Below are 12,500 nucleotides of genomic sequence, written 5' to 3'. Positions count from 1 at the left end.
ATTTAATTAATTTATTTAATTTTATATTTATTAAATTAAAAAAGATATTTAATTAAATAAATTTAATAATTTACATTATATATATATATATATATATTTGATTTATAAATTAATTATTTTTAATATACAAATATTTATTTAAATACATAATTATGATAAGTTTAATTTAATTACTACAATGGCTCAGTCGTCTAAAGCGGTACCTATGAAAACATTTCTTCCACCCTCTACAAGCAGGTTCGAGTCCCGGCCAAGAAAAAGAAAGAAAGAAAAAAAACAAAGGTTTTTCCAAGAATTATCCTGAACCCCCCTCCCATATTTCACTATTAATAAAAAATATTTAATTATGATTGTATATTAATTTAATGTATATTTATAATAAATAATTATTAAAAAAATCTTCTAGAGTTTAAAATTTATAAATTGAATTAGATTTGATATACATAATAAATTTCCTAAACTTTCAATAATTAATTTCTATATCTTAAAATTCATATATACTATATTTAAAATATATATATATATAATGTATACATATATTATTAATATATATGTATAATAAATGTGTAATATATTATGAGTACAAATCTCACGTATATTTATAAAATATATTATTATATAAATATAAAACAAAAAAAAACAAGGACTACTACTTCTCTCAATGAAGCTATAAAATCCTTAAATCCCCAAAGTATAATAGTAAAATAATCATAATAATAATATATAAATCCAAATCAGGTAGAAAAATATGGAGACAAACAAAAAAAGTAAAGGAAATACACACAAAGAAAAAAAAAAAGAATTGTGAATATAAAAAATAAGAGAAGGATATATAAGTAAACTAGATCGACAAGTTTGATCGAGGTTGACTACTACTACTAATTTATAACTCTGTATATTATCGATCGGATCTGATTGCATCGAGTCGATAAAACGTGATGACCTTGTCGTGGCTTTCACGATGACTCGCCCACCCGGAATTAATGGCCCCCCTAAGGTCTTTCGATTAAAACGTTACGTCCTATCTATTTATCTATCTATCCATCTATTAACTCCTCCACGGCTTTACTGCTGTGATGATGGGATTCGGATGAAATCAACGCAAAATAAGCATTATTAACTTCGTTGCGAGATAAACTTTTCAAGTATATTACCAACTTGAAAACTACAGCTACGTTAAATTATTTACAAACACGGCATTAAATTATATTTGACTTATTTACTAATTTGTTTTTTTCTTTATACATACTTACATACATACGTACATGCATATACATGTGTATAAAAATATTTTATTAGTTCAAATTACTTATTTTTTCAGATTAGGTTTAATAATTGATTAAATCTTTTTTATGTCATTATTTTCCCTTTTATTATTTTTTTATTATTTCTTTCTGTATTATTGGATGGATAAAAGAATTGATAAAAAAAAAATATATATATATAATTAAAAAATTATTACTAACGTGCTTACCTCAAAGTAACATCAAAGATTGTCAAACGTGATACATGATCGATCGATTTCTTCTTTGATCTGTAACAAAAAAGAAAGGTACAAAAAATTAAATCAATCATAATGTAGGCTAATTATAATTACTATAATATACATAATATATATAATAATAAGTTACTATATACTTTAATACTTGTGCTAAATATTTATTATTACGAATATTTTTCTTTTCTTCTTTTTTTCCTTCTTCTCTTTTTCTCTACGGTGTTTCTGAAAAGTACCTATATTTACTAGAGCTATTGTAACTTAATTATAGCTTGTCTATATTTAGTAAAACAGGAAGTACGAAGGAACGAAAGGATCGCAGTTAAAAGGATCTATTCACATAGATCAGAGAATGAGCCCCATGACACGGCTGAGAATTTTTAAGTTTCTATTTATAAAGGGTGTGAACGAACGCTATACCAGAAAGACAAGACTCTTTCGAATCTGTTTTTGTCGAAAATCGATCTTGAGGAATTTCGAAACCCCCCAAAAAAAAAGCAACAAAAAAAAAAGAAAGAAAATTGCGAAATGAATTTCCTTCACATTTTTTGTTCGAACTTTTCTTTTTCTCTTATCTCGAACTTTGTTTCTCGTCAAGAAAAAAGAAAGAAAAAGAAAAAAAGTTCTGTAAAAAAAAAAATCCAAAAATCTCTCTCTCTCTCTCTCTCTCTCTCTCTATATATATATATATATATATATATATATATATATATATATATATACCTGTCTATAGTTTCTCGGTGAAAAAAAAAAGAAGAAAGAAAAAGAAGAAAAAAAAAAGTGAATGAAACGAACGAACAAAAAAAAAAAAGGGAAAATAAGAAAGAAAAAAGGAAAAAAAAAAAGTAAACAAAAAAGAAAAATGACTCTACTTATTCGTCGCGAGGCTCGGCTCGTCTCGTCGGTTTATTTAAGTAAAACGTCTCACTGAGCTGGAACGAGCGCCACCCTGGATATATATTTATACTCGACGGTGATAAAAGGGAGGTGGAAAATAGTTTTTGACTGGCCTGCGCGCATCGTTCAAAAGGAAAATGGGGAGTAGGGAAGGGAAGGGAAGAGAAGAGACAGGGAGGATGGGACGAAGAGGTGGGATGGGTGGGCCTGGAGTAGAGAGGCGGAGAGACTTCTTTGATCAGTGTCAAAGACTTAAGAAAGAGAGAGAGAGAGAGAGAGAGAGAGAGAGAGAGAGAGAGAGAGAGAGAGAGAGAGAGAGAGAGAGAGAGAGAGAGACAAAGAGGACAGACAGAAAGAGAACCGTCATCATGTCTGAGCTCTTGAATTGCCAATCTTAAAAAAAAAAAAAAAAAAAAAAGAAAAGAAAAATAACAGAAAAAAGTAAAGAAGAGAAAAAAAAAAGAAACTTATGAACCAACGACGAACTCGTATTTAATTGAAAAAGAAAAGAAAAAAATTTACGTACGATTATAAATGACGCTGTTGATTAATATTTTTTTTTTTTTTTTTTTTTCATAAGAAAAAAAGATAGAAAAAATGTCCTCGCAAATTTCTTCGATTTTTGTTCAAAAGAAAAGAAAAGAAAAAAAAAATAAATAAATAAATGAAAAAATATTGTACGAAATTTTGCACGTGCAATTTTTTTTCTTTTCTTTTCCTCTCTTTTTTTTTTTTTGATTTCTTACTGTTTTCGATAATTTGTAACAGGTTAATGAAAAAGTCACTAGACGAAGAAGCTTGCGAAAAAGTCCCTAGATTCGAACGACCAAAAGTTAGTTTTTAATTGCTATCTTTTCTCTTCTTTTCTTTTTCTTTTTCCTTTGAAGTGTTTCAAATATAAGTATATCGATTTGTAAACAAAACAAAAAATATATATATATATATTACCATTAGGAGTATTAGATGGAGCATTAGAAATAATCCATATAATTACAATGAAAAAGAATTAGAATCAAATTTATAAAAATATTTAGATAATATAAGATTGTCATTGATGAAAAAACAAATCCTAACTATTTCTAAATATGTCTAACAATGATTAACGATTTAGAATGTGAATAAAACTATTATAGAAGATCTATCATTCTAATATTTTACAAATGATTTTACTAATGTTTTATTAATGGGACATGCATAAGATTAAAAGAGACAGAGAGACAAAGAGAGAGAGAAAGAGAGAGAGAGAGAGACAAAGAGACAAAAATAAATAAAAAAAAAAATTAAAAAAAAAAAGAGAGAGAGAGAGAGAGAGAATAGTAATTAAACGAAAGGTTAGAAATAAAAGAAAACGTTTAAAAAAAAAAAAAAAGAAAAAAAGTATGAATACTTTCTTTCCATTTTCCTTTTCTCTTCATCATTTTATCCATGAAGCACTTGAAGTATACAGTAAATGCTGAGTGAAAGAGAATGAGACAGATAGATGGATGGATATGGATATAGATAGAAAGAGATAGAAATATGAGATAGAGAAGTACGGAATAGAGTTTTTGAGTAGTGGAATGAGTGGAAGAGAAGGAGGAGGAGGAGGAGGAGGAGGAGGAGGAGAGGGTAGGGAGTGTGGATAAGAGTAGAGGATTTGAACAGAGATATCAGGGGTATGAGGAGATGATGACGGGTGGAGGAGGAGGGGGAGGGAGGGAGGGGGGACTGGAAGAGGAAAGGTAGGAGCAATTGCTGAAGCTTTCTCTCCGTGGTACTCGTGATTATTCGTTGGTAGAAAAAGAAGAAAAAAAATAGAAAAAAAAAAGAAAAGAAAAGAAAAGAAAAGGAAAGAGATGTATCTAGATAGACAAAAGAAGAAGCAATACGGTGTATAAGACCGGTGTATTCCACTCTTTCCGCGATTAACCACCTCAACCCTCAACCCCTAACCACCCCATCAACAGCCAGACCTTTACTCCCACCGCTCCAACTCCCACCCCCCGGTGTGCCATTGTCAACCCATTTTTTCTTCTTCTTCTTCTTCTTCATCTCTCTCTCTCTCTCTCTCTCTCTCTCTCTCTCTCTCTCTCTTTTTTTTCTTTTTTTGCTTTCCAAGTCTTTTAACGCCACGTCGCCGGTATATTTTGCCCTGGTATATTTTCTGGTAACAAAGAAGAAATGAGGAACGAGTGAAAAGACTAGATAAATCTGTGTTAGTGTATATATGTATGTATGTATGTATGTATGTATGTATGAGTATATGTATGTATATGTCTGTCTTATTTTTATTTATATATATATATAAATGTGTGTGTGTGTGTGTGTGTGTGTATGTAGGTTATGTCATGTTACGTTATATATGTATGTATCTTTCACTTGCTGTTGATGTTTAGTAAGTGTACGTTTAACGAGAACGTTATTGTAAAAAAGTTTCCTTTCGTTATATCCGTTCTTGCTCGAGTTTATCGAGAAAGAGAGAGAGAGAGAGGGAGAGAGAGAGAGAGAGTAAGAGAATGAGAGAATTTTATATAATTTTATATAACTTCGTATAAAATTATACGACTTTATGTAATAATATTTTATTAATATTCATTGTAATGATATTTATTATATAAAAAAAAATATACATATATATATATATCGATTATGTATTATCATTATGTATATATTATATTTCTTTTATATAATAATTATCTAAAAATGCACATAACAATAACGTAACAATTATATAAAAAAATATATATATATATATATGTGTGTGTGTGTGGTTGTATATTCATAGAAATATATAGAAATTATATAACTGAAAAAAAAAAAAAAAAAAATACAAAATAAATAAATAAATAATTTACAACATTATGTATAAGAATAATACTTAAACGAAAAAGATGAAACGAAGTTACTTCAAAAATATAAGAAAAAATAATCAATAAATAAATAATTGAAATACCACGAGTATTAAAAAAAAAAAAAAAAAAAAAAAAAAAAAAAAAAAAAAAAAAAAAGAGAGAGAGAGAGAGGAAAGAGAAATAAAGTAAATAAATAAATAAACAAATGGAAACGAACAAATTGAATTTCTAAAAGAAATAAAAAAGAAAGAAGTAAAAAAGAAAAAAGAAAAAAGTAACAAACACGTATCACATTCCCTTATCATCTTTATCATAGTTAAGAGACATGTTTGTCATATAAGTTAGTAATATGGTGACTATTATCGTTGCTTTCTTTCATTTCTTTCTTTTCCCTTTCCTCTCTTTTTCATTTCTTCCTTTTTTTCTTCTTTTTTTTTCTTCTTTTTTTTTCCTTCCTTTCTTTTTTTTTTTTCTTTTTAATTAGACGTAGCAGACGCGTTAGAACGCAGACGACACGCACTCTATTTTCTCTTATCTAACTTCAAGTCCTTAGAACCCCTTAGCCCTTAAACCTTAGCCCTTCGCGCCCTTTTGTCAACTGACTAAGGGCTCCTATACCAGTCATATACAAAATGGCCTCCTTCGATCTTCCTAAATACAATTTTTCGAGGGTTACGTTTATTTTCTCTCTCTCTCTCTCCCTCTCTCTCACACGCGTACACAGAAATACAGTGGTCATCTATCTCTATCTCTTTCTTTCACACGAAAAGTACTATACTCTCTTAAAATGACTCACTCATTTTTCTCGTTCACGCCTTACTCACGCTTCAACGAAAAACCAGCTTCGTTTTTACAATTAAAACGATTTAATTAATCCTGGAATCCTTAATTGTATCATCGGAGGCAAAAGGAGGAAAAAAAGAAAAAAAATTAAAATAATAATAAAAAGACCAACAAACAAAAAGAAGAAGAAAAAAAAAAAAGGAAAAGAACTGGAAGTGGAAAATAAAAATGTATGTCCTCTAAATCTGATTGATACATAAATTTTCAATTTCTTTGTATAATAATACTAATTATTATTATTATTATTATTATGGACATCCCTTATATATATAAAAAAAAAAAAAAGAAAAGAAAAAAAGATTACAAACTATTACAAACATCAATGTTATATCATATACGTTAATAAATTTCGTTCTATCCATTTCGATATATATTTCAATGGAACGATCAACAAACCAAACTACAAATGAAACCGGTGCTTTTAATAAAACGTAATTACCCAATATAATCTCTCTTCTTACGTACATATATCAATCTATCGCTGTACTCGACAAAAGGAACTCGTTAATTTCCGAAGGACTTGAAATAAACAATGGCTCTTGTCGTTCACGACAAATTGACCAAAGCGTATTTTCTAATCAGACGAACGGTATCAATTACGGCACTTTTCTCTCTCTCTCTCTCTCTCTCTCTCTCTCTCTCTCTCTCTTTCTCTCTCTCTTTCTCTTTATCTTTATCTCTGTCTGTATCTCCGTTTTGTTTCACTTAGTCTAATGATTGAAACAAAATGTACAATTGAAATCACAAACTTATATGCGAGTATATTAATTTTGTATTGTTGATCGTTCAAAAAAAAAAAAAAAAAAATCTAAAATTGTTTTCTTTTTGTTTACTATTTTTTTCTCTCTCTCTCTCTCTCTCTCCCTCTCTCTCTTTCATTCTGTTTCAGCGAATTAGCATATACCACTAAATAGTTTTCTGCTTTTCATCATTGATGGAAGAAGACAGCTGCATGAATCTCGATGAAGAAAGAAAGAAAGAGAGAACAAGAGAGAGAGAGAGAGAGAGAGAGAGAGAGAGAGAGAGAGAGAGAGAGAGAGAGAGAGACAGATATAGAGATACAGATAGATACAGATAGAGAGAAAAAGAGAGAAAGAGGGGGAGGGAGGAGGTTGGAAATATATGTTACATCCAGAATATTTCTGACGAGTCAACTGTGTGATGATGACTCACAACATGAAACAACAACTTCCATACAAATACATGTGACTAACTCTGGTGTTCTCGAGGAATTATCTTTGATTACCCGTTGGGAAGAGGAGGGGAGGAAGGGAGAGTAGAGTAGGGATGAAATATCTATTTCGTTTCAATATCAAACAAAAATTCGATAGAATTTTCTCTTCCTTTCATTTTTTCCTTTCTCTTTTTTTTCTTTTTTCTTTTTCTTTTCTTGTAGTTTAAGATCGAAATGTCTAGAAAATTGAGAGAGTTTGCAGAGAGAAGCTAGGCTTTGTTAAAAAAACAAAAAAAAAAAAAGAAAAAAGAAAAGAAAAGAAAAGAAAAAGGGGTAAGAAAGACACGTTCGTCTGATAGTTGCTCGATAAGTCACGCGTTGCGAAAACGACACAAGGAGGTCGGGAAAAAGAGAGAAAGAGAGAAAGAGAGAGAGAGAGAGAGAGAGAGAGAGAGAGAGAGAGGAGAGACCTGTGTATCTATTGAGTCGCACGTTTTTCTTTCGTTACGTGTTGCATTAAAAAGTGGTTTATATCTCATACTTTCTGACCTTTTCATCAGGTCAATGACATCCTCTCTCTCTCTCTCTTTCTTTTTCATACCAGTTTCATACCAGTATAAAGACTCCCACAAAGCCCGGGATAGTATATTTCACAAACTTACTTTTATTATGTTACACATTTTATATTGTGTAACATTTTATATATGTATATAAATTGTCTTTTCAAATCTAAATCATCAATTTTGTTTTCTACGGTATGAACTATTTTTTTATGCCATTTAAATATTGAAAATTTTTTTGTAATGTATTTTTACTATTAACACCACGCACACGTATATTAACAACGTCGTCATGTATATTACGTGAGTATTTGTCGTATTTTTTTTAATATGCATATATTATATATATATATATTATTATTATAAATTGTCTGAATTTTTTTTCTACATAATTATTATTAATAAGATCATTTTTGTTATGCACATTGTGTTCTCTTTTTTTTTATTACACATTGTATATATTTTTTATTATTCATTTCTACTGAGAAGATTATGCAAGCAAATATAATAATAATATATATTATATATATCTCTCCCGTTGTATATTTTCTTCATTTTCATGCATTTTTTAATTGGCACTTTTGCGGAAATCTTTTGCATATTTTTTTTCTCTATTTTTCTAACTTATGGGGATGCATAATAAATATATATATATATGTTCTTGTTTGTGTTAATTGGACTCTTTACACACACGCACACACAAATATGCAGGAAATTATTTTTGTATTACTACACAAATTGTGCAGCAATAATATACTACTCTTCTACTACTACACTATATATATTTATTATACACACACACAACAATATATATAATTTTTATATCCGGACAGAAATAATACATACACACTCACACAAACCATCCAAGTAAATATATATATACACAAACAAATTTTTTAATATCCAGCATCATGAGTCAACCCATCCAAGTATTTAATCACGAATAATGTTGCTTAACTTCGTTGATCGGATCAGACAGGTACTTAACAATGAGACATCACCGGTGACATTCTTTCATCTTATATATGTGCCTTATATGATCATACATGGTCGTACTCTATATATATATATATATATATATATATATATATATATATATATATCCTTGATTGTATGTACGTATTTTATATAATTTTTTTATACAATTTATTCATATATTTTTATAATGTGATATATATATATACTATACATACAAACATATAGTATACACACATACAGATATAAACGTAGAGAGAGAGAGAGAGAGAGGGAGGGAGAGAGAGAGAGAGAGAGAGAGAGTGATAGAGATGAAAGAGTATACGCTAGACGATTATTCCGTAATAACGAAATAATTGCAAGTTCAAGTGTACGAAGTACATTTAAAAAAGCGTTGGCGTAAGACGTCGTTGTTTTGTCAAGTGTCTCATTATTTCTCTAGGGAAACAGAAAGAGAGATATAGAGAGTGAGAAACAGTCAAATAGACAGACAGACAGACAGGCAGACAGACAGATGATAGACAGAAGAAAAGAGCATAGGAGAGAGAAAGAGAGAGACAGAGAGAAAGAGAGAGATGAACTTATTGTCTGAAGATAATTCGCTCGATCTTCGTGACCTCAGTTTGATTAATTACCTCGAGATCGAATCTAACCCCTCCCCTCCTACACACACATACACACATGTATAATCATGACCTTCGACATTAATAATTATAATTATAATAATTATAATGGTAATAACAATCTTAGAACGTTAATTAATTTCTTTGCAGTGATTATTACTAGCGACAATTAAAGGCAAAAAAAAAAAGAAAAGAAAAAAAAAATAACAATAATAAGAGAGAAAAAAAAATCCTTTATAAAATTTCACGTATTAATGTCGGTTTCGATTCAAGGAGCTGTAATAAAAATTCACGAGTATCATACACATATATTTATACATATACATATATATATAACCGAGCAGAATCTCGTGAAAACATTTTTGTTTTCCTTTTTTTTTCCTTTTCTTTTTCCTTTTTTCTTTTTTTTTCTTCTTTAATTTTATTTCTATCCCACGCTCGCGTTTTCCATGCATTTCTGTCATTTTGTCGTTTGCTTTAAAAAAAAAAAAAAAAAAAAATTACAAGAAAAAAAAAATTACAAGAAAAAAAAAAAAATTACAAGAAAAAGAAATCTTTCGTCCAAAATATTTATTTGAATCGTATGAAAATAATTCAAACGAATAAATAACATATTTGTCCTCTTTGTTCTCCTTTTCTCTCTAGTTACTTCTTTTTTCCCCTATTTATTATACTTTATTCTCTTTTTCTTTTCCTTTAAATAAGAAATTTTGTCAAGTATATCTAAGAATCAAATTAGAAAAGAAAACTCGTCGATGTAGAAATTAATACGACTAATTTCTATTTCAAATTAAAAAAGAAAAAAAAAAAGAAAAAAAAATAATACGCACATACACACATATATATATATATATATACGTATAAAGAGATCGAGTTTTATCAATGAGGTATATAAAATGCGGATTAAAATCAAAGTCTTGGGGAGTTACACCTGCTGCTACTTCGCCATTCCTATAAGTATATATATTTACATATACATATACATATACATATACATATATATATATATATATATATATATATATATATATATATATATATATATACGTATACATACATATACACATGTGTGTACGTACAAACGTACTGTATGTATGTATGTGTGTGTATATATACATATATGTGTATGTGTGTGTGCGCGTATGTGTGTGTGTCCTACTCTATAAAATCGTAACACAGAACACACAAGGGGAATTACTTTAGAAATGGCGAACCGGTCCGACGAGCACGAGAACCTTGCTCGGTTGGAAGATACGTCGTCTCGAACCGTTACGCGTGGCTATGACCGTCCAGAAAACCGGTAGGACATAATCGAAAAAAAAAAGAAAGAGAGAGGGAGAAAGAGAGGGAGACTGGTACCGAGAGACTACTCCCTTTTTTTATATACATACATACATACATACATACATACATATATATATATATATTTTTTTTCTTATTTTATTTTTATTTTTATTTATTTTTCTTTTAAGTGGTTCGTTGCCAAAAGCATCTCGCCTTTTGCGAATGAATAATGTATGTACATTTATATATATAATATATATATATATATATATATTATAAATATGTATATGTATTTATGATAGATACACAGAACGTGTATCTATTAAAATAATAATTATTTGTTATAAAAATAATAATTATTAATTTTGTTTCTTTTTCTCCTTTTCTTAAAACGTCAAAACACTTTTGGTTCCTCAGTAATCGTCATCTGGGATCGACACTTTTAAAGATTACTTCCTGGAAATTTTTAATCCTATCTAGGAACTTTTGATTCCCCCCGTTCATCGATATATTTATTTTAGATAATAATTATTGATTTTTTTTTTCTTTTTTTAAATCATCAACGTCAACTCTTTCGTTCGTCGATAATTCTCGTCTAGGGACAACTTTTTAAGATTACTTCTGTCTTCGTAGGGAATTTTTCTTTCCCCCTAGAAATTTTTCGTCTCGTAACATCGATAACAAAACTGACTACGACGAATGTAGGAGTTTGGAAATTACTAGGAGATTAAAACAGAGTTTGACTGTCGTCCCGCGTAATCTCTCTCTCTCTCTCTCTCTCACTTTCTCACACACACGCATACAAACACACAAACACACACATTAGTAACTAAATTTTCGACGTTAACTTCCGGTCAATTCGATGCCCGTTCAATATCGTCATTAATTGCAATGAACGACGATGGCTCTCTCTTTCTCTCTCTCTATCTCTCTTAAGGGGTGGAAGGGTGGGATGAGGGGGGAATAGGGTCCTCCCTATGCTACTACTACTCTCTACTACTAATTGGCACGTTAATTGCCTTTCCGGGTCAGGCACAGGAGTCTCTAGTAATAATTCTCTCTTGAACACAAAACGCACCACCATTTGTCAACACCCCCCGCACTTCACCTGACTTTCTCACCCTCCATCCCTTCTTTATTCATACTAATACACATCTTGTAAAGAAACTTATGAAATTAGTATATATATATATATTTTTTTTCTTTTTTCTTTCCCTTGTATATTAACGTCCAATTAATTTCGTACTTTATATTAATTTCAAAAGGAGTAAAAATCGGGGCCATTAAAGGGGAGATTATTATTATTATTATTATTATTAAAAAAAAAATATATATATATAATCGTAATAATAATAATAATAATAATAACAACGATAGCATAATAATTGATAATGAATCTCTCGATCGAATTACAAAATCTTTTTCTCCCCCTCTATCTCTTTTTTTTTCTTTTCTAAATGATACCGCAAAAAAAAAAATTTTTCAAAATAAGAGAAAGAAATAAGAAGATAGAGAATGATATTCTTTTTGATCGTAAATCATGTGTAAAATCTTTGAAAACGTAAGATTTCAGGAAAAGATAGAGAAAAAGAGATAGAAATAGAGAGAAAGACTCTCTTTAAAGGGGCACTGTAGCCTTCAAATATTTAAGTTCTGTCTCGTACCGAGAGAAGGAGGAGAGAAGTAGAAAGAGTGAGAGAGAGGGAGAGAGAGAGAGAGAGAGAGAGAGAGAGAGTGAGGAGAGGACATCGTCCGAGATTCAAGCCTCGTGGTCCCTCCCCCGTCATCAGCAACCCTCCTCCTATTCCCCGCACC

General features: G+C 29.8%; 1 protein-coding gene across 4 annotated transcripts in view; it reads right to left on the bottom strand.

Annotated features, from left to right (window-relative positions):
* Positions 1 to 12,500, bottom strand: part of LOC118446623 (uncharacterized) — a 74,425-nt gene that overhangs the window by 43,320 nt on the left and 18,605 nt on the right. For all 4 annotated transcript variants that reach the window (XM_035877532.2, XM_035877534.2, XM_035877544.2 and 1 more), the window contains exon 2: positions 1,475 to 1,534. The gene's annotated coding sequence lies outside the window, so the exon portion shown is untranslated. The remainder of the gene's footprint in view (positions 1 to 1,474; positions 1,535 to 12,500) is intronic.

The sequence above is a fragment of the Vespa mandarinia genome, chromosome 25, assembly GCF_050613455.1.
Source record: "Vespa mandarinia isolate Hongniang chromosome 25, ASM5061345v1, whole genome shotgun sequence".
Taxonomy (NCBI): domain Eukaryota; kingdom Metazoa; phylum Arthropoda; class Insecta; order Hymenoptera; family Vespidae; genus Vespa; species Vespa mandarinia.
This window is presented reverse-complemented; position numbering and strand designations above follow the sequence as displayed.